Raw genomic sequence first — 24,075 nt, 5'->3', positions numbered from 1 at the left:
TTCTAAAGTCACTTTCATAGAACATTAAAGGAAGTTATGCTTATGACAACCTAAATATAACCTACACAGAACACCCTCTAATGGTTATTACATTCTATTTTTATAACCATAAACTAACCTTTCCAGAATGTCACAAAGCGTTTATATATATACAGTAAGTATAAATTGGGTCGATGTCTATTCAAGACCCCTGACCTAGAAGAATGTCTTCCCTGCAAATGTGTGATGAATATCACATAGGAACGTCTTGAACAGCCCTGCCAAGAAAAAGTGTTAGGATTTGTCAAAATCCATCAATAGTTCTGCAGGTTTTGAATCAGATAGAAATGGAATATACCACTCTTTCCTTCCAACCATTTTCAAGACATTCACCCATTAAATATGAATATTCAACATGATAGACAGAATCGCTCTACTTAGGAACAACAAAATTCAACGCTGTTTGGTAAAGATGTAAGCGAAAGTGAAATACAACTACATCTTTTTTATAGTTTGCAGGTTGATGATGACTCTAAATCTCTCTGGTGATTTATTAGATGACCAGCATCGATATCTGAGTCTGTGCCCGCTGCCCTGGAGAGTCACTTTTATGAGTGTGGCATCAGAAGATCGGAAATGCGATAAAAAAGGACAGACAAACTATGTAAACCCATGGCAACTGCTTCAATATGCTGGCTGCTCTGGAAAGAGAGGCACTGAACTTGGCATCACTCCCTGTTTGTCTCGCTGAAGTCCCACAGTCATGCTCTTGTGTTCCCGTTCACTGCACAGTGTACTTAGCCATGGGAATTTTTCCCATTATCAGGAATATTCACTGAGGAAGCTCACACTGTTCTGCCATTCTGAGATAGACAAATCCCACAGAGCAGAATGAATGTCAGAATAGGGGTTGTTCATTGCGACTCAAATGCACTTTGTCACACGAATGTGAAAACACATGCTCAAATCCTAATGTTGTCTAGGTTTCCAAAGTACTGTACAGTTTTGCTCACTAAATTCACCCTTGCACTCCAAACACTTTGTAAATCAGTTCATGAGAATCATGAAACAATATAAGTGGCTCAGTGACTGATTCGTTAGATTGATTCAAAGAGTATATGAAAAAGCAGCAGCAAATATCATTGAGTCGTTGAATCAGTCTCACAGTATTTTTCTTTTCAGTCAGTGTTTTATTTAGCATTTTCCCGCCTTTTTAACTTATTGCATTACATTAATTCAGACTACAAACTTTAGGTAAAATCTGGTAAAACATGATTTCTTATTACAAAATAGGTTTTCATTTGCACATGAGTTTGTGCGAATCTTAAAAAAGAATAAGGAAATCAGCCTTATTAAAATTTGATTATTTTATTATGAAACATGATTTCTTCATCCTTGTTTTGCAAATCAGCTCGTGCTAAGAAACAAAGAGAATAATGACAGATTCAGTCATTCAAATGGCAAAATTGGGAGTAACTGATTTTTATTTTGACCTGAACTGATTAAAAGAAGCAGCTCACATGAGTCATTTGTGCATGAATCAGATTTTACTCATTTTGCATTATGAATCTTTTCAGTCATTGTTTTATTTGGCATTTCCCTCTCCTTTTACCACATTACTTTATTTCAGACTACAAATGTATAATCTTTATCATAATTTTTTTTTTCTTTATCTTTGTTTTGCGAATCAGTTTATGTGAATCGTTAGAAAGAACAGTGAAGCTGACAGATTCAGTGACCGATTCATTAGAACGATTGACCATTTTACAAATTCAACAATTCAATATGCATAATAAATTCAATCTGGAAAACAAAATTCAGATAAAAACGGAATAGAAATTACTTATACTGCATTCAAGTTTTTGACCATGTCATTTCCTGCTGTACTGTACCGTCAGATTAAACTGCTACACCATGAAAGGAAGTCCAAAATCTGAATTTTTCCGGCTTTTCAAGTTGAGTTAATGCGATTTAATTGATCTGCCAACTAACGTTAACTGACCAATTAGGATCTTCCAGAAGCATGTCAGCAAATGGCAGGAGTCGCGATAAATTGACATGGACAGGCCCTGCAGACACCAACTATAATTAAATCCCTCTTAGCTATGGGTTTCAATCCCAACACGCCTCGGAAAATACACAATGCATGCTGACAATGAATGCAGCATGAATCACCAAAGCGGATACAGACTGTATTTTCCCTATACAGCCCGCCGTGAAATCTCTGAAATGTAATCCAGCCATTGTTTACGGTGCTCTTTGTCTTGTGTAAGACACTGTTCACCAACGCTGGCGTTCTTCTCGAGTCGAGATATTTTGAAGTGTGTTGGTATGTATCATTGTTAAACCGCTGCAGATCTCCATCACTAATTTCAGTCCTGAAATATACCTATGGCAGATTCATAACTCAAATTCCTGTTACTGAAACATGAACTCTACTGAAACCTGAATTCAAATGCCTTTATTCGTATGTACATGTGGCAGATGCTTTTAAAGTGATGAATTTAAAGTGATGTACTGTACAGTTCTTTTCAAGCTTTATATTTGATCAGAATTTGAAAACACGTGACCCTGGCTTTACAATCGCTTTGTGTTTCTGTGCTGATGTTGAGGGGAAAAATGTAGAATACTTTGAAATGATATAAACATGGTAAAATGTGTGAAACAGCTGTAGTTAGAAGAGGAATCTATCTATCTATCTATCTATCTATCTATCTATCTATCTATCTATCTATCTATCTATCTATCTATCTATCTATCTATCTATCTATCTATCTATCTCTATATTATTATTATAAAAGTAAAAAATTATTTAAAAATTTTTCGTTGTCATCATCATCATCATCGTCATCTACATCTTCAGTAATTGACATAAAGCAAAAAAAAATGTTTTATTTAAATTGTATTTATTTATTTAAGATGTAGTTTTGGCAGCTATCAGAAAGAAAGAAATGTAAGCTGAAGTACTAAAATATAAATGAATCAAATTAATGATTAAATGCTATTTTTTGTAGTAGTAGTAAAAACAATTGCTTTAATAATAATAATAATAATAATAATAATAATAATGTACATTTTTAATTGGCTAAGATTAAAAATGTTGCCTTGTCAATTAACTGAAATAATAAATAAATAAATAAAATTAATGATTAAATGTTATTAATAGTAAAATTAATAGTAAAATAACATCATAAAATACATAATAATAATAAAAGTTACAATTAAAAGTGTTGCTTTGGCAATTAACTGACATAAATAAGCTAAAGTTGAAATACTAAAATAACAACAACAACAACAAACATAATAAATGAAAACCAAATAAAAATATGCAAAAAAAAGATAATGTAATGATAATAATAATAATAATAATAATAATTATTATTATTATGTATTAAACATTGATATCTTGTGAAATGCTGTTGTATAAAAAAGCACAGTGACTTTTTTTAAGTTAACGGTTAAGCACTTCAAGTCATGACTAAAAAATATATTAATTTTAAAAATGTAACATCTATAATGGTTAACTGTCCAACATTACTGAATAAACCAGTACAGCTGCATTGGGTTACAGGACATTTTTAAGGTAAAACTCTGTATGCTCTCAGCTCAGAGCTCACCTTAAATTTAACTGCTGCTGACAGGACAAGCTCAAAGAGATAAAAGTGAAGAGATCCGATCAAGTGAAACCAGGTTTAGTAGCAGGACTCTGACATTTCTCAAGGCCAATACTGTTATTCACATCCATAAAGCCGGATGTCACTCCTCGCTGCTGGAGACGATCACTAACCGACTGCAGTGACCTGACCTGGATTTGATTCCTCCTCTCACACCGTCTGAAATGACCAACGTAATCCAGGACAAACCACAAGACATAATCACTTTCTCAAAGAACTCCCACTTTCATCCATTCACTAAAGGATTGACCTGATGGGCTTTTACATTTAACAAATAGATCAAATGAATGTACAGATCATATAACAACTACACAAATGTCCCAGATAAATATCACAAAACTATTAAATCATTTTAGTAGTAGTAGTAGTAGTAATAATAATAACAATAATAATAATAAGAGTTTTGTTTAAAAAGGACAAAAGTCAAATATTAAAATATAATGAAAAAATACATAAATAATATGATAACAAATAAATTAATATAAGTACTATAAAGTAGTTGTTATTGTCAGATAAAACGAAACTATTCAATAATTTTAGTAACTGAAAGTTAAAATAAAAAACAGATATAATAATAATAATAATAATTATTATTATTATTATTATTATTATTATTAAAACTAACTGTTTTTTATTACAAAAGTGCATAAAATTACTTAAAAAACATCAATTTATAATAAAAAATCAAATAATAAAAAAAGTATAATTTCTGATCAATAACACAAAATGCACACAATATTTTTTATTCTTAACTAAGACAAACACTATTAAAATCATTTAAGTAATTGAAATAGAAATGAAAAAACATATCCAAAAATTATTGCACTGGATAACTGAAATAATACAAGAAAGCTGAAGTACTAAAATAACTAAAACAGAAGTAAAAATAAATGAAAAGCAAATAAAAATATAAAAATGACAAAAGCATGTAACAAAATGACTAAAACTAATCTTGAAATAATAAATGTAAGATGCACTTTAGTGTTATTTCTAAAATAAAACTATTAAAAATACATTTTAGTAACTAAAATGAAGCTCAAATAAAATGAAAAACGTAAATACAAAAGTTATTAAAAATATTCCCTTGCCATCTAAGGCGACTAACCTTCACTAAGTGAAAATAAATTAAAATATTTTTAAGAGACGACAAAAGTACATAATATAAATACTACTTAAACTTATGTTGATAATATGTACTTAAATTTACATTTTTTAATACATTTACTTTTATTGCAGTCCAAAACAATGGTTTAATATTCCTGCATGTTGCCTTTTACAGTTTTGTTGTTTTATAAATTATTGTTACAACAATTATTTTATTATTTTCTATAGCTTTTATTTTACTCCAAAAAAATCGACTCTGAGAAATAATTACTGAAGTAACCGTGACGACTGCAGTAACCTATTAAAAATTAAAACCTGTGTAATTGTGAATCATTTACCTACTATATATGTTCGGTGGTTGTGGCTTGTTTATATCAGTTCTTTTCTCGGCCTACATCGCAAAATGCGAGGCTGCTGTATTTCTCGGCAAAGCGGAGTGACCTACAAATGCTTGATTTACGACTTCGCAGTACTGTTTTCTGTTCTTTCCGAGCATAAATGTAAGACAAATGAGTTTACATCAACATATTTCCTGATTTGTTCCAAACCGCCACGCTAAAGCTTAAATCGTGCATGCCGTCGCTCGGAGAACAGCGTTTTGATGAACAGCCTCTGATAATTGGCTCTTTGGAGATTGTTGATGTCTCGTCTTTTCATCACGGCACTTCAACAGCCATCAGAGACACTCAGAGAAATACATGTTTGAGATTGGAGACACTTCCTGTCATTAGGGGGTAATTTATGCTTCATGAATGTGGAGAGCACTGTTTAAATCAAACAGCAAAACCACGACTGGTGTCAACATGCAATCAGACGCTCGGAAGCAGGTGCATTCACCGCTGAGATGATGAGTGCCGCAAACACTGATTTGTCTTCCAATTCAAAATATCTAAACACTCTTAAATCAAAATACATTTACTTCATCAGAAAACAAGACCTTCCTTAAGTTTGTTTTGATGACAATGTGGGCAGATATTTGCTCTTGTTTTGAACTTAAACTTATTTAGTTTTGATATATTTTTCAGAAAACAAATATTAATATCTTATCAAAATTAAGTGGAAAAAACGTTATACATGGGATAAGAAAAAAGCGTATTTTCCTTTTGAATCAGACTTTAATATGTTATCGCAATTTAGTGAGTTTTTGGCTTGAAACAAGAGAAAATATCTGCCAAAGGAGTAAAAAAAATAATCGTGTTATCAAAAGGATATGAATTGCCACATTGGCAGATTTTTTTCTTAACTTTATTTTTCTTCTTACTTTATTCTGATACACTTTACAGAAAACAAGAATTAATATTGCATCATAATTAATGAGTTTTTGCTTCTGCCACTGGAGTACAAAAAAACAACAACAACATTTAATTAAAAATGAATTAAACGGTCAGGAAAAAAAAAAAGATTAGTCTTCTGAAACTATTACCTTTTTTTTCTTTTTTTTCGGAAAAATCGATGAACTATCAAAATTAAAAGCAAGTTTTTGCTGAAAACAACAAAATATCTGCCAAAGAGATAAGAAAGTAATTAAATAATTATATGTAAAAAATAAAATACTTTTCCTTTTGAATTAAGTTTATTTTTCTAACAAAGTTGGCATAAATTCGCTAACCTGGTTTGTTTGTTTGTGTATTTATTTATTTAGTTTTCCTTGTTTTGTTGTTGTTGTTTAGGCAAAAATTCATTATTTTTATGAAATCTTATCAGAACGGTATTTTTCATTGAAACAAGAAAACAACCATTTTATCCTTTTTAATTAAGTTTATTTTTCTGACCATGTTGGCAGATTTATTTTTTCCTCTTAAGCATGAACTCAATTAATTTTGATACATTTTTTTGCAGAAAAAAGACAAGACCCAAGTATCTTGAATTCAAATGAAGTGAGTTTTTGCTTAAAACAAGAAAATACAAATCTAATGAAAGATGAAAAATTATCTCATTTTCCTTTGAATTAAGTTTCTTTTTCTGATCACGTCGCATGAACTGACTTAATTTTGATACATTTTTAGGTAAATCAGACTTAATATCTTCTCAAAATTAAGAGAAAATAACGTTATGCCATTTGAATTGCGGTTATTTTCAGAATATTGTTAGTCAGGTTGCTTCTCAAATAAATCTTGAGTTTAAGAATGTTAAAATAATTAAATATTTATTTAATAATGTTTCCAAATTTGTTCTAGAAAAAACAAAAAACAAATAAAAAATACAAATAATGTTTGTTTATTTATTTACAAGGGGATTCAGTGTCGTTTATAGTACCTATTGACCTTAACTGCATAATAAATAAATACATAAATATTTAAATAAATATTCAAATAAATATTGTCATACAGGTTGAAGATGAGTAAAAGATGAGAATTTCATTATTTTGGGGTGAACGATCCACTTAAATCCTCTTCCAATGGATCAAGGAGCAAGTGTTTGTGTAATGAATCTGTGAGGAACATAATCCAGCATATATAGTGTGAGATGGACGACTGACAGTGTTAATAAGCATATCTGTGTGATAGTAGCGAATTGAGGAGATTAAGCCCCAAAAATGAGAGCTAATCTGCTTCAGAACGAGTGACTGGATTTCACTTACCCACATTGATCTCGCTCTAATCCCTCAAAAAAGCCCATTTCCCGTTGATCGTATCACTGCGGTCCGGTCCACACTGACATTTCTCTTATTTCAGGCTTTTCGTGGTTGTGTTACGGTGAGCCTTGATCCAATTAATCTCAGCTATGACCGTTTCCACTCAGAAACACTTAAACAATGCTTAATGCTATCGGCTGACATTTAAAGTCATGAGAAATTCTAAAATTGCAAGGACATGAACCCACAGAAAAAAGAAAACAAATGATGTTTCTGATCTCGCTCTCTCTCTCTCTCTAAAAAAGCAATGAGATGATGGAGACTATATTATTAGACTATATAATTTATTTTGATTAATTAATGAAGGACACGTATCAGACTAAAATGTTATCAACTGAAATAAACTTGCACTGACTGATCTTAAAACATATCAGTGCCTTCGTTTTGTCTCAAGATGCACATCAGGATTTTATTTTATTTTTTCTAAGGCATGTTAATAAAAATTACTTAAATGTCCTAATTGAACTATGGCCTAATCCTGGTTTAGTCTAAACCCTGTCTGTGAAACCGGGCCGTAAATTATTAGAAAATTTTAACCCTAGAGTGTTATTTGATATTTAAAGTTAATATCTTAAATGTATTAAGTTGCATCTTCATTATTTAGAATATGTAATTACAAATATATTTACATACAAAAATATTCAAGTTTCAATATAAATAAAAGTATATTTAATTTAACAATTTTAAATGTTTGTCAGTACATTCAGCAGTGCACTATAAATATTATATTAACTATAATTAACTATGAATTAATTATAATATTACCTCTAAATATTTACTTAAGTGGGTCAAAAAGCACTTACAAGTTTGCAATTAACAAGCAATTAATACAAATTGCACTTTTAAAGTATGTTATTTTAAATGCATATTTATTTGTAATGGCACCTTACCATAATCTTTCAAACCCCCTTTGTTTGGTGCCAGAAACTTATTAAAAAAATAATAAAACTAATTAAATAAACAATTACATAATTATTTATTAGATTTTGTTCCTCTCTTTCCGTCAGTAGTTTTTGTTGGTAAAATTGTTGTTCCAACACTTGTTCAAACCTGAATGAATTTCTTCTGTTGAACACAAAATAAGATACTTTGTAGAATGTTGGCAACCAGTCCGTTGATGGTAGCACTTCCATGGTATTGAGGGAAAAGAATGGAAGTCAATGTCTACCATCGACTGATTGGTTACCAACATTCTTCAAAATATCTTCTTTTAAAGACAGAAACTCATACAGGTTTGCAACAACATGAGGGTGAGTAAATGATGACAGAATATCATTTTTTGGTGAACAATCCCTTTATATGATGTATTATGAAATGAAAAATGCTTGTAGCTTCCTCATCACAGTTATAAAGTAAATCCAATTCTATTTTCTTACAGAAAAACTTGTGAATGGAGCTGTGCTTCATCAATAAAACGTCCACCAGCAGCTCTTTGCGTGAGGTTATGCCTATAGGAGTGTGAGGGCTTTGAGGATATTAGACACCGATCTCATAAAGAACTCTAGTTATTGCCAATCTTGGCACCTTACCCTGCTGACGGCACTCCAAGGATGAACGGCTAAAATCTATCAGTATTATGAATGACAAAATATTGATCTAGGTAATCATTTTTAGGTAAATTCATGTCTATTCCCCGGCCAGAGCAATGGCCTGAAATACGACTTCATCCCAGGCTTGCTAAATCTAAAAATTACATACAGACTGTCAGAACTTACAAGGTCAACCTTGAGATACGGGCTAAACTCTGGCAAGCTTGAGTGATCCGGCCGCGGTAGCTTACAACTTCAAGGTTGTAATTAAAATTGTAGGGCAATTCTACGTGCCGCTCGACGCTCTCCATCATACGGCCTTACAAAAAACCCAATATCCACGGTATGAGCCGGTGCAAATCCAATAAGACTCCCCTACTGTTTTTCATTTGTGTATATTGGTAAGATGGCGTAACCAATCAAGATATCACATCGTCTTAGATGGCCTCGAGTAGTGTGTTATGTTGATTTGTGGCTTTGGGGGAAAGTTGTTTGCATGGGCCAGCAATTAATCTCTATTGAATATGTAACAAAGGCGAATCATTGCGAGGCTGCGGGCAGAGAAACTAAGATTTTTCATCATGCTCTTGTCTTGCATCTTAAGAGGTTGCGGCTCTGGTATCTTCATCACTACCGGCACAAATTATCCTCTTCAGTTCTTATGTCAAAACTTTGTGATGCCCTGGCTTTGTTCGGTAATACACTGTCTAGACTTTCCATTCGCTGTTCTGACCTAGAAAACAGTTATGAGCAAACTGTACCACAACAAATGCAATTTGGTACTTTGCAAACTATGTATATTTACACACTGGAACAATGTCAGACATGATCATCGGGCCAATCTATCTTCGTTGAGGCACCTCACATCAAGGTGCATGGGGTTATTTGATAGAAACGCAGAGTAGTGGTAGTATATGAACAAAAGGGGAAGATTACATTTCTGTGAAATTAAATTAGAAGTGATTTATTGTAGCGAATTTCGATCTTTGAGACTTACTTGATCTTTTATAAAACTAATAATTTAAGACACATTCAGGCCATACAAGATGTAGATGAGTTTGTTTCTTCGTCAGATTTGGAGAAATGTAGCATATCACCTGCTCACCAACGGATCCTCTGCAGTGAATGGGTGCCACAAATCCACAATAATCCACAACACTCCAGTCCATCAATTAATGATTTCTGAAGTGAAAAGCTGCATGTTGTTATGACATTTTAATTTTAAGCCCTCATCCATAATAACTCTTCCTCCAGTAAAAAAGTTAATCTCCTGTTGTCCTCTCACATCAAAATCCATTCACATATTAACAAACTCATCTATGTCTTGGATGGCCTGAGTGTGAGTTAGTTCCTTAAATTTAAATTTTTGGATGAACCGTTCCTTTAAATGTAAGCTTTTGCAAAGGAATATCAATATTTCATACTGTACATTATAATGTTGAGATTCTAAAATGAAGATTTTGCATTTAAAATTACATATTTTATTATTTTTTCTTGACAAAGTGGTGTAGAATTGGTCAGGACTGTAATATACTGTAGTTTCATCCTCAAAAAAAGGAAATTTGAAGAGGAAAATTCACAAAAAAGTAGCACAAAAACAAAACCAAAAAAACAACAATCCTTCTTAAAAAAAAAGTTGTTATACTATCAACAAAGTGAAAATGCATAAAAACAAATAATAATAATAATTGTCACAAAAGCATATGCAAGTAATCTTCCCATTTTTATACAAAATTTTGTGTATATCACAAATTCTGTATCTTTCGCATCCCCCCAAAATTGTAAAATGTCGAGAATAATGATGCTATCAAAACTCGTCGGTTTCTATTCTCACAAACAGGCAAATAAACCTCATTTTAAGATTTGCTGATTTTACAATTATTGGCAATATTTTTCACAATTAAACCCATGCTACTATTTAAGGAAAACAGACAATGAATTGAATATTATCAGTACAGTCCTAATGTACTGATTAATATACTTTTATGTTGTTGGTGGTGCCATTACCTAGTTTGTGGGAGCTAAATGAATACAGAAATAACATGCAAATAAATAAACAGAAGTCATTCAACTTAAAGAAGAGTCTTCGATTCCTGGCGTTACAAATTATCATGGCTTTTGGCAATGCAACAAAACTGAGCATATTTCACCGTCAAGCGAATGAGTAGCAATGCAAGCGATGCTCTTTACTCGTTATTCAGAAGCGTCTTTGTGTTACTCGGACAGATTAAGAGTCTAGAGGAGACCACTGAAAAAAATTATGAGGAAATGTCCAATTTGCACATATACATTTGATTTAGCCTGTTTTTATGTTGCTGGCAAATGGATGAATGTCTTTATGGTGTAAAAGCTTTGTATATCATTCTGCTTTCCAGCATCCATGACATTTTCTACATTCCCCATGAGAAAACACCCAATAATATCGCAGCAATTCAACTTGGAGTCAGAACAGACAATGAACTGTAACATAAATGCATATTTGTTTGACAAAACATGAGGTAATTTTGCCTCTAGGAATGACTGATAATACAATTGCACACCCCGTCACCCAAGTTCATCAAAATCTCAAAAGTTTGCTCATTTGAATGGCAGGCATGTCACTGCAAGGAACCATTATCTTGAATTGCGTTCTTACTGTCTCGCATCTTAAGCCTGTGGAAAAATAATCAAAAGTCTCACTTCTGGGAATCTCACCTGACAAGAATGTAAATTACTAGAGCCTATTATATTCTAGGGAAGTCAAAAGTACTGGTACTTTGATACTAAGTTGATGGTGTATTTTAAAAATGTCACATAATAAGTGGTTTTGAAGATTACCAATTGAAAGTCATATAAAACCCAACCATTTAGATCCAAACCTATTCTAATCAGTATTTTGGATTTGGCTCTCTGATAAAGCATCTCTCAGAGAGCCACTGTTTGTTCAGCAGATAGCGAGGGAAACACACATTAATATTTCACCTGCATCCCTGAAAATCCTCCGGTGACAGTTGTAAAATCTCCCTGGATCCCATCCGTGAGCAAGCTTTCTGTCAGCGAATCAACAAGGCTCGCTTTGCTGCTGCTGCAGTCCTTCAATAAAAGCATGTTTTATATCATATATCCACTTCACATTGTTTTTGTTTCGCAAGGAAGGTTTCTTAATCATTTTAGGACACTCACACATTCTCCTCAGGCATAAACGCAGCTCTTTTTATTGGCAGTTCTCAGTGTTGTTAAATACCACAAACCTCTCTCGACTATCTTCTATAGTTTCTAATGCTTTAAATGTATTTCTTATTCTCAAAATGTGGCATCTGATTTTTCAATGTCTTGCTACTAGGGATGTAACGATATTATCAATATCATGATATCGCGATAGCAAAACTGTCTCAATATTATTGAGGTCACATGACGATACGAAAACGAAAAATTTTGTTTTGGGCCATTATGCTTTGGCACAGTATCTGTCAAACGGACTAAAACTGAAAGCACGATATGCTTAATCCCTCGTATTTATAGTCAAAAAGGTTATTTAGATTAAAAATATTCTTTACACTGAGGAAAAAACTGGTTTGCTGTTCACTGAAAGATTTTTTTGGAAACCAAAATAGTTTTTTCTATAGCATCACTAAAGGTTATTCTATAGAATCATTAAAGCTTTTTCATGGAACCATCGATACAAACAAAGAATCTTTGTTTTTTTGAGAGTGTGGAACCTTTTCGTTCCACAAAAGGTTATTTATTGAGGAAAAAAGTTCATTAGATTCTAAAATATTTCTCCATACTAAGAAAAAAAAAATATTTTAAGAACTGTTCACTGAAAGGTTCTTTGGGGAACCTTTGACATTACAGTTCTTCTATGATATTACTGCAAAAATTATAGTGTGGAGAGACATCGGTGGATATAACAGCAATCATGCTTGCATGTTTCATGCCACTTATGATTTTGACCTAAACAAATTTCATTGACTAATTACCAGTGTCAACGCAGCCTCGTGTATAGAAGATCAAAAACAGAGCCATAAGGAAGGAAGTGCTTTGTTGGCGCAGATGAAAGCCGACTGTGCTCTAGTTATTATTCTGTCATGCCAGGTTACGCCATTTGTGCCCTTTCGACTGACATGTTTGTTATTTGAGCTCTGAGTGACAGGGAAGGCGTTGGACGAGATTCTGGATTGCAAGTCTGAAGACTGGATGAACTGACGTAGGCAGTGATTTGTGTCATTCTCCCACTGTGCACTGCTTCGATCAGTTTGAGGTAGGTTTCTGAACCCCTCCGGCTCAGTCGCGGTAAGATTGTAACTACTATCAGTCCCAACATGATCCTCGCTGCCTTGAACGGGCATTTGTTTTGAAGGTTCTCATCATTTTGAACCTTTTTTTTGTCTGTTGACATTTGTCACTTCTTGTAATTTATCTCTGACAGTGTACAGGCCTTGGCTTTCTAAGCCTAAATAGATTGTAGTGACCATTGCTGCCAATTTGGGGAAAGTAAGTAATTTTCGAACTTACAGACTGACAAAACTGACCAAAAATAGAGGGATCCATCCACTCCTCCCAACTGGGCTTAGTTGCTTTAAGCAAGATAATATGGATGTGCAAAAGTACTAATCATGAAATATGGATTTAATTCAGTTTTCAGATTGCTGCTAGCTGACAGTGAATTATATCTAGCCAGTAATAAAATGAGCATTCGCTCACAAGGACCATACACACAATGCTTTCTTGCTTTTTGGAAAGTTCATCTATTTTTAACTTGATACACTCAAAAATTTAGATACTTAAAAGTGACAATCTTAAAAATAAATGTCAAAAATTCCATTCATGGAATTTTTTCATTCCATAAAATGTTCTATATAGTTGATAAAGATTGATTAGATTATTAAAATATTCTTCAAGATGGTTCTTTTAAGAACCGTTCACTAAAAGGTTCTTTGGGAAACCAAAAATGGTTCTTCAAAAGGGAATTTGTTTTACATATGAATCAATTTGGTTCTCTAAAGAACCTTTAACAAACTTTATAATGGTCTTAACAACTTTTTTCACAATAAAGATCCATTTGTGTAATGGAAAATCTTATTAAATGATAAGGTCACAGATGCCAATAATTATTATTTTTAAGAGTATTTTTTAAAATGTGCCATTTATTGGGAGAAAAGCTAGGATAAAAAAAAGTGAAAATAAAATAAATTGTATAAATTTATGAAGAATGTATATAAAAATCCTTGGACAGTCTTGCGTTATAGTGATTTTTCACTATAAGAAGAATATATTTTATTTAAATTTTTATTTTTTTCATGTCTCACCGGCAAATATCGGGATAAATCATTTTTATAGGTTATGCAAAAATAAATGTGTAGTACAAGGAAAAAAGTACTTACAGAATTGCTTATTTAAGATGCTCTCTGAAAACAAATCTTATTTTTGAGCATATTTACTATTTTAAAAGGGTTTCAATATTTTACTGGGAAACAAGACAAAAATGCTGATTAAAAATTTTTTTTTTTTTTTTTGCAGTGATCTTTTCACCATCTCCCATCAAGGGCAACATTCCCAGCACATCCTGGCACTGAGCAGCATCTGACATTCACCTCTGCATCCTTCCCCTTTCGTGCCATTCTCCCCTGACACTGAGATACTGGAAGCGCTCCAGTTTTTTTTATTTTTTCCCTGCTCCCTCCTCAGGACCTGTGACTCAGACACCAAGGTCGGCTGGCTGCTGCTGTAAATCAGTCTTAACAATACAACCAGTCTAGAGAACAACACACGTCATAATCTCAGGTCATTGGCTTCCTGGGACGGTCACAAAAAAACAAGAACATACTTCAGAAGATACATACAAACCTGATCATTTCCAGTTTCATTCTGAAGAATCAACAAGACAGTGTAGCGTTGAAAAAAAAAAATTATACATAGGCTATGTTAAAACAAAGTTACTTAGATAATTTATTCTGCAATGAGTAGTTTCTTTAGGCATAAATGATAACAATCTATATTTATAATTTTCTTTGCTTATTAACCCACACCAAATTTTCTACAGTGCATTTATATGCAAATTTTGATACAGATATGTTGCATAGAAATTGCTGCACTGAGACAATGGGGGGGGGGGGGCTGGTCTAGGATTAAGGAAAATCTATTTTAATCAGGAAGTTCTAGGAACACACTGATTTAAACAGGAAATAGTTTGTTTGGTTACTCTTTGTTCTCTTCTGTTGTTTTTGTTGTTATTGTTGAAATGAGAAATCAATAAAACATTTGTGAAACACTGTTACATTTTGAAGTAAAAAAGACTGAAATAGTTTTTTTTCTTTTTTTTTTTTGAAAAACTACTCCAATAATCTTATTTGTATATATTTATTTATTTACAGTGTGGATAGCACCAGGATGCAAATATAATTTATAACATGTGTAGCTGAATGAATGAAGGAAGGAACAAATTAACAAATTAATGAATATTTTGCACCAGTTTCCTACATTTGGCATGGCAATGACTGGTTTATTCATATATATATTTTTTTTGTGTGTGAAATGCATTATTTTGTACCAATTACAGGTCTATTTTTTTTTTATTTTAATTTTTTTTAGTTATATCATTTATAATTTGAATAAGAGAACAACACCAATAAACTTCGGGTAATAAAAAAAAAAATGTTTTATTCATTACATCATATATTTGAGTTTTAATTTTTTTTATTCAGGAAACGGCCAGATTAGAATAAATAGCAACACAGTAGCGAACAATAAAAGATATGGCAAGACAAAAATGAAATAATAAAGCCAAAGTTTGATCAATTATGAGTAACCTTAGGCTAAAACATCTAAATATGATGTCTGGATCACTGTCAGATGAGCTGTCAGATGCTAAGACGACCCAGACGCATAACTTAACCATCAGACTCTCCATCACTCATGGCATTTAGTGTTTCTAATACCTACCTTCCATACACCGCCTTCTTTTAGTCATTTTTACTTTATTTATGAAACTGATAACCGCTAAATCAGTGAGTGAAAGGCATTGCCTAGAAATCTACGATGTTAAAACATAAGTGGCAAGCATATGACAACGTGAAAATACATGCATTATATAGTGGGTAAATTTGACCCGCGCGGCGCTTGTAGGTATAAATGCTCCGCTTTTTGATCTGGTTTTAATCTGGTTTTATATAATTAATTTTTAACAACACTGGATTGTAAATTACTTAATTTTAGTAAAAGTCAATGACAGGGAGACTTGAATGTTTTGTTGAAAATCTGTTATGTACATTTGAAAAACAGTTCTAGTGTTAATGGAGTTACAGACTGAAAGTTTATACTAATATGAACAATCCCAAGTATGAGCAATAATATTTTGGCAAGCACCATTAATTATGTATGTTACTTTTATTGATACAAGATTACTACAAATCCTGTTCTTAAATCAAATTGCTACACAGCATATACGCACCTTCAATTTCATGCTCCAAATCCCAGTATGAATCACTGATATCTCATTCATTTTCAGCCCACAGTGACATTTTTTCTGCAATGCATGCTCCGCCCCGTTCCCATTTAAATTACCCAATTACGTTTCATTTGGCAATCTCTTTGAAATTCGTACAAAAAAACATTCCCGTGCATGTTTTCAGAAATCTGTGTTAAGCTATCTGACATGGCTCAGACATTTTTCAAAAGCATGAGTGACTGTGTTTGGGTCTCTCTGGATTGATCTGCTTAATGTTTTATTTTATTTTGTTACTCTTGTTGCTTCAGCACAATAAAACAAAAAGGCGTAGACTAAACACGGCTTTCACCGGTACAAAGCACAGCTTTGAAGTTGAGTAGAAACATGGCTTTTAAGTTGAGAAGGAACCCCCCTTTGAACCTACCTCACACGTTTGCTCCCTCAGGAGCTTGGTGGCTTATTTACTTTGTTTATGCTGTGTTTGCTCCCCAACTTTTGCCTTCTCTTTCAATTTTTAATGCTATAGACAATTGGTGTTTCTCCTCCGGAGTGATGCAACTGCCTGTTCACACAGTATGTATAATTGAAATGCCCCTCGTGTCAAAAATGCAGATGACAAAATCACACAACCAACAAAGGAAGATTGTGGGAATTTGGGAAAGGGTATCCATAACCAGAACTGTGATGCAGAAGATTTAGAGGCTAAGTTCTTTTTTGCTCGACTGTGCTGCAAAATGAGCAGTGAATTTAAGGGCGAGCAGAAGGCTCTGCCAACCGGTTGCATCAGCAGTGAAATGAATGGCCAAAAAGGTAAGGGCTAATCCTACTCCGGCTAGCGCCCACCTTCTTCCCTTGCAGCAGATAAGTTGGGTGCATGTTATATCACTTAATTAATATTCATGAGACCAGCTGACAAGGTTTAAAATGTGTTTCCTCCACTTTTCCTCCACCCATGCACATTTGTGAAAAAGTGCTTATTACATAATACACTATATACACAATTAAATGAAAATGTATAAATTCAAAATCACTACAGTTAAAATTACAATCAAATGCATGTGCTTTAGTATGTTAGTCAACACATCAAAATAAGTGTACTTTATTCAATTATGAGGATTTAATCAACAATTTAAATTGTACTTTAAAAATACATACATTTAATTTGACTATAAGTGTTAAGAGTCATTCATGAAAGTTTCTCACTTTAAGAATAACTTTATTTCTATATTTAATTAATATTACATTATCTGAAATACATTTTTATACACTTTTTAGGTTCAACAAACACTACGAGTGCACATTCAACAAAGTTATGTGTTTCTTTTTCACAAGGGTAGCTTTGTATACAAAAATCTTCAAAGTTTAAAATACCTCTAGCGCCATTTTTATGTATTTTTTTATTACAACTGTAACACCGAAAAAAAATGTAAGTCTTCACTATTTCAATCTTTGAGGACCCCTGGCCTGCTGTACTAGGCATTTCTGCAGAAACCAAAGCTGGAGATATAGAAACTGTCAGTAACTTTGCAACCGTTGACAGCTGCCATGAAGTTTCTTCGAAATCTCCTCCATCATCAACTGAACGTATGAAGAAAAGGCCATCAGCACATCTGACACACGCGGTTCCCAACCATCCCGTCAGCCCCAAACCAAAAGACAGCTGGGGGTCAAACTTCTGACCTTTCGTCTTCTCCCATAGAGTGGTTTGGTGACATTTTTCTTGCAATCCAAAAAAAAAAAAAAAAAAATACTGATATACTGTATATACAATTCATGTCAATCTGGAATAAGGTCTCAAAACAACAGGGGAAATGTTTCTACAACATGAAATGGCATTTTGCAAACCAATTTACTTCCCAAAAGTGACATATTTCCAAATAGCATGGGATTTTAAGGGAAAATGGCTATAGTGGGCCCTGATTTGTCTATCAGGAATTGGTTGTAATGTAAAAAGTTGAGTATATGATTGAAAGGAAGGGTTCTAGAGTTAGAGTAAGCTGGAAAAACCTGCACCAGTGAACTGTTTACAATAACATGAACCTGTATTAACGTAAATAGGCTTCATTTTAATGTCATGTTGACCACAAAGTGCTACATGTGACATTTTTCTTTCAAGTTTTAACCAAAAACAATGACGATAAACATCCAAACACCCAGTTCCTACTAAACCAAAGGCTTGCCTGAACAAAACAAACCTCGGCAAAGCATAAGCAGGACCTCTTAGCGCCTGCTTAATCTTGCCTTTGTGAGGCAAGACCTCAAGCGATCTTCCAAGCAGCTCACCCACCCTCAAGCGCTTCAAATTAATATTCCACCGGCCATATTTCCATTTGTTAGGGCACAAAATCTCTGACTACCCCACACAGCTCGAGGGACTCCGGGAGAGCTGGAAAGGTCAAATCCCATACGTGAGAAGCAACAATGAACACTTCACAATGAAAAAAATTATACTAGACTGCTAAGAACTAATGATATATTCCATTGTTGATACCCACAGCTTGAAAACTGCAAAAAATTAAACCTTTACCAATCCATGCATGAAAAGAGCCTTTTGTTAGAGCAAACATAAAACTAAATACTGCAGAAATCTTGTTAATCTGCATTTTTTTTTTTTTTTTTTTCAGTATAACATCCTAATCATTTTATACGGTATTAGGTTTCAAGTAAATGTATCTTGTTTTCAAATAATGTATTTTGAATTAAGTTTATGTCAGCAATTAATAGAGCAGTGGATTTGAACAAAACTATGTTTAGTCTTGTTTTAAGACTGTTTAGGCATTTGTAATAAGGAAAATACTGATTAAGAGAAAGCGTTTTTTCAATGCACAACCCTTTCAGACTAGCAGCACTTTTGTTACTTTTAATATGCCATTACAATTACGGCTCTAGAGAAATAAATATTGCCTTGAAAGGCACTGTTCCTTCCCATCTCCCAGCATGCATCCTGACATCAGTGCCATTAGGAGCTCATAGATCTGTCCTTAAGAACGTCTGACAGGCTAATCTATTTTACGGCCTCTTTTACAGGTCTGTTCGGAGGGAATCCAACTGAGGAATCCACATAGCTTGATGAAGTGAAAGTTTAGAGACAAGAGCATTCCAAGTAAGAGGGGCATTTCGGCCATCCATTACCCAGTAATGGACTGAGAGAAAAGTGAGAACTGCTCTCTAATGGATGGAGAGGGCTGATTCCTGTTGGATCACATCCATAAATTGAAGTGATTTTGAGAATGAATTTACAATTACATGAACATTAATTTCTTAATGCTAATGTTCTGTCAGGGCTTGGTGCTTGCTTTTTTCCCAAGGAGCATGTGATCCTATGCTATTTATTTTAATGCTCTTAAGTATTAATAACTGTAGGGACAAAATAAAAATAAATCAAAAAATGTGTTTTTCCCTAGTAAAATAACTAAAGGAGACGTTTACAAGCAAAATTGTTTCATTTATTGCAATACAAAAATTACATTTTTAAATATTTCTATTTTAAATATTTCGTAAATAGCTTAGTAGGTTTTGGAACGGAACTGCAGATGTTCTGCACCAAACATCTTGATACATAGATCTCATTACCGTGATATAAAATGACTCATACCATGATATAACATTTTGCTCATATTGCCAACCCCTACAGTGATGGCTTCCTACCGTGGCAGAGCAGAAGGATGCTAATTTACAAGTGGTGGGGAAAAGAAAAAAAAAGAAAAAATCACAGACTGCACAAACTCTGACCTGCGTCTTGTCTGCAGGTCAATTGCACTGTGCACCCATACGTTAATCATTAAATCAACTGTTCAGTTTACAGCCATCAAACAAGCCCTTAAACGAACACCTATTGATCAGGGTGGAGCACCTATTACAATGTTGGCAAAGGTCGAGTCACACCTCATTAGTCCATCACTATTTGAGCCTTTGCTGTCTTTTTCAAAGATGGAATGGGGAAAAAATCCGTTTGTTCGCAGTGGATCCTTTTCTCTTTTTCAGGTATTTCAGCTTCCAATGCACTGGCTCACGAAATAGGGCATAGTGGCACAGAATTCCCTGCATGTACAATTTGTGGGCCACTGGTGCTGATGGAGAAGGGTAGAGTCGAGGGATGAATAATGTATTGGCGAAAGGCTTTGCTGTGTGAAAAGCTCTCGTTGATATGTTAGCGCTGTGTTCACCGCCTGAGAAGAACAGGGGGAGGGACATCTTAATAACAGTTTTCCCCATTCAACTCGAGAATCCACAGGGCACTACATTGTTACCTGAGCCCAAGTCGAGTCTATGTGACTGACTAGCTAATAGCCATCTGCCTTTGATCCAGTGCTACTATGAGACTTATGCTGGAAATCATCCAAGCGATTACAACCCAGAAACGAAGGGCAACTGTCTACAGATGCACTGAGGAACAGCGAGGTCTTTCCAGGGTCTAATTCACAGCAGTGCACTTTCATGTCCTAGTTTTCAACTCTCTGTGGTTCGTGGGAGATTGAGAGGAACCGAACCTACCACTTTCCAGGGAGAATTTAAGGCAAGACAACTGTGAAATTAAAGTGACGACCACTTCTACTGGGGGTGACACTAATTGTTGAATTGATTCATTCCAAGCAGGGAACTTTTTCAGTCTTGGTCCACTTAGTCCATCTCTTAAATGTAATTCAGGATAGTGACACCCACACTAATGAGTTCCCAAGTTAATTTATTAAGCCAGATATCAACACATATCGATCACAAGACATATATGGGGACAAATAATAAAACTTGTCATTTAGCAACAATTAAGATTCAAAGAGCTAGAGGCCAAAAGCATTTATCATTGGATGTTAAGGTTCTCCTAGACCTTGCGGCTACAGAGAAGAAAATGCTAAGAAACTAAGGTTTTTTTCTGACACCTGAGATCCACAAAAGCTTACTCCAGTGCAATTCAGGGATAGAAAACATGTCAGAGCTGCCTACGTTGACAGTGGTTTGGTATAACGATGAATTTCAGGGAGAAGGTATGGTTCATTTTATCATCTGGGCCTTGCAGAGGTGTAAACAACATCAAGTAGTTTGCATTCAGATATATCTGGCCTGAAATAAACCCAATAATGAATGCACTGCTATTCTTGTAATGATCTTGGATCATTTTTTGCCGCTCGTAACAGTACAAATGACTCCGCAGATGTTTAATTCGCATCTAAAAGAAAATGATACCACAATTCATGCTACCAGAAGTGACAGTGTAGCACCAACACTTAAATGTACACCCACCTCATTAATGTTTAGTCCACAGTCTCAATTTCAGTCAACACTTTCACTATTGTAGTCATTATGTGACAGCGGTCTTGCCAAATGAGATGCTGCGCGTCCTGGATGGCATATTTACACTGATACAGCCAGAGATAATTACTCTGTTCAAAAACAGAGAGAGCTGCTTCACTGCCTACATAGGCAGCTGCCTAGTAAGGTGACAGATTTGGAACGCACTCCATATGCAGTATATTTGCGTGTGAGACTTGCTCCTGTAGCTCAAACAGAATAGTATGGTGCTAGCAATGCCAAGATAATGGGTTTTACTCACAAGGTGTAACATAAGCTCCCGGACACAGATGTTAATAAAAGAGAGTTGGTGTTTATTGAACAGGTGAGTAACTTTGGCAGTGCAGTGGTGACTGGAGGTGAGTGGTTGAATACTGAAGACGTTGCTTGATAGAGGTGAGTGGTCTAATGAGCCTGTTCTTTTCTTCCACAGGTATAGAGTTCAGACAGCATGGGGGAGATTCCTGGAGCACACAGATCACGGAGACTCCCAATCTGGCAGGAGAGGAACACACAGGAGGAAGACACAGGAGGTAAGTAGCAGAGGGTAAGTTTCATAAGAATATAATCAACGAGACGATGCCTGGAGATAAGTCCACTTCGTTGTGAACGAGATCGGACGCTGGAGTGAATGTAGAGTGTGCTTAAATATTGGGGTTGATTGCTGTGCTGATGAGGTGCAGGTGAGCGTGATAATTAGCAAGGTGCAGGTGAGAGTGATCAAGATGACGCTGGAGACGGGCCATTCTGTGACATTACCTCCCCCTCCCGGATGGCGCGTCCCGCGACGTAACAACAATACCGGAGAGGTGGGGTGGGTGCCCTGGATGTCAGTGGAGGACATAGACACAGGGAAGGCATCCAGGGCGGAACTGGAGACTTCTGGAGGCCATGGCGGAACGGAGGGTTCAGGAGGCCATGGCGGGATGGGAGGTTCAGGAGGCCATGGCGGGACTGGAGGCTCGGGAGACCATGGCGGATCTAGAGACTCGGGAGGCCATGGCGGGACTGGAGATCCGGGAGACCATGGCGGATCAAGAGACTCGGGTGGGCATGGTGAGTCTGAGAGCTTGGATGGCCATGGCGGATCAGGGAGCTTTGTGGCCTTGGCCCTAGGGGAATATAGCCCCCCCAAAAAATTTTTTGGGAATGTTCCCCTCTAGGGACCACACTGAAGGAGCAGGCTTTGTGGAGTGCTCAGGAGGAGCGGGCTCTAGGGGGCGCTCTGGAGGAGCGGGCTCTGTGGGACGCTCAGGGGGAGCGGGCTCTGTGGGACGCTCTGGAGGAGCGGACACTTGGGGGTGCACGGGAGGCGCGGAGCTGGACGGAACGAGCGGAGACGAAGGAGAGCTGGACGGGACCAGCGGAGATGAAGGAGAGCTGGACGGGACCAGCGGAGACGCAGGAGGGCGCTCTTGCAGCACGGATTCAAAGGGGCGCTCTTGCTGCGCGGATACTTGAGGGCGCTCTTGCAGCGCGGACACTTGAGGGCGCTCGGGAGGCGTGGATTCTAAGGGGCGCTCTTGCAGCACGGATTCAATGGGGCGCTCTTGCCCACCCCCCCCTCCCCAGTTTAAAGCGGCTCGCCATCAGATGCTCTGACAGAAACTGCATGTGCCGCTGACAGAGACGTGCTGTTTAATGTGTTTGAGATGTGCTGTTTTCCTAAAGGCATAACTTACATTTCACAGGTATTCTCCATCTGTAAATGTTAGAAAGCCATGGAAATATTTCCATTTTGCTGTCAGAAGTGCATGAGCTTTTGCTTTGCGATTCTCCTCTAACTTCACAGACTTCACTTAGAATGAGCGCCGCCACGCTCATGTGCGCCAAACAGACAGAGCGCAATGAAATGGGAGCGCAATAACTCTGACTAAAATATAAATTTTGCTGAAATATTTGTAGTTAATAAACAATAAATGTGACGCATATACCGTATACCGCAAATCAGCCAAAATACCAAGATATGAATTTTTGCTCATATTGCCCAGCCCTAATTGGGAACATGCTTGTTCTTAGTCAAAGCTGTACTGTCGGGAGCACACTTGTCCCAGAGCTATCTGGTAGTTATTGGAACATGTTTGTTCTAAAAGCTGTAGTTGTATTGGGAATATGCTTGTTCTTAAAGCTGTAGTTGAATTGGAAACATGTTTTTCTTAGCCTATCAGGTGTTATGGAGAACATATCGCTTAGGCTTTTAAGGTATTGGCAACATTCATTAGGTCATCTGTTGAAAGCAACATGCTTGTTGCTACAGGTTATGTGGGTTTTGCAAAATATTTGTTTTGGTATTGGGTAAGGGCAACATTCTTGTAGCTAAAGGCTTTGAGATTTTGCTATCAGATTGTTTTGGGGGATATCAGCATATGGTTTTGTTTTGGGGGGGTTATCGCTGCTCTTCCTGCTCTCATCCATGCTGGGCTGCAGGGATGCGCAGGGAGT

General features: G+C 35.5%; 1 protein-coding gene across 1 annotated transcript in view; it reads right to left on the bottom strand.

Moving 5' to 3' along the window:
* Nucleotides 1-24,075, bottom strand: part of LOC306874854 (metabotropic glutamate receptor 7-like) — a gene marked incomplete at both ends in the record, with an annotated part of 224,032 nt that overhangs the window by 120,911 nt on the left and 79,046 nt on the right. The window lies entirely within an intron of this gene.

This window comes from Barbus barbus (genome assembly GCF_936440315.1).
Source record: "Barbus barbus genome assembly, chromosome: 9".
NCBI lineage: Eukaryota > Metazoa > Chordata > Actinopteri > Cypriniformes > Cyprinidae > Barbus > Barbus barbus.
The sequence above is the reverse complement of the archived record's forward strand: the minus strand, read 5'-3'. Positions and strand labels throughout refer to the sequence as shown.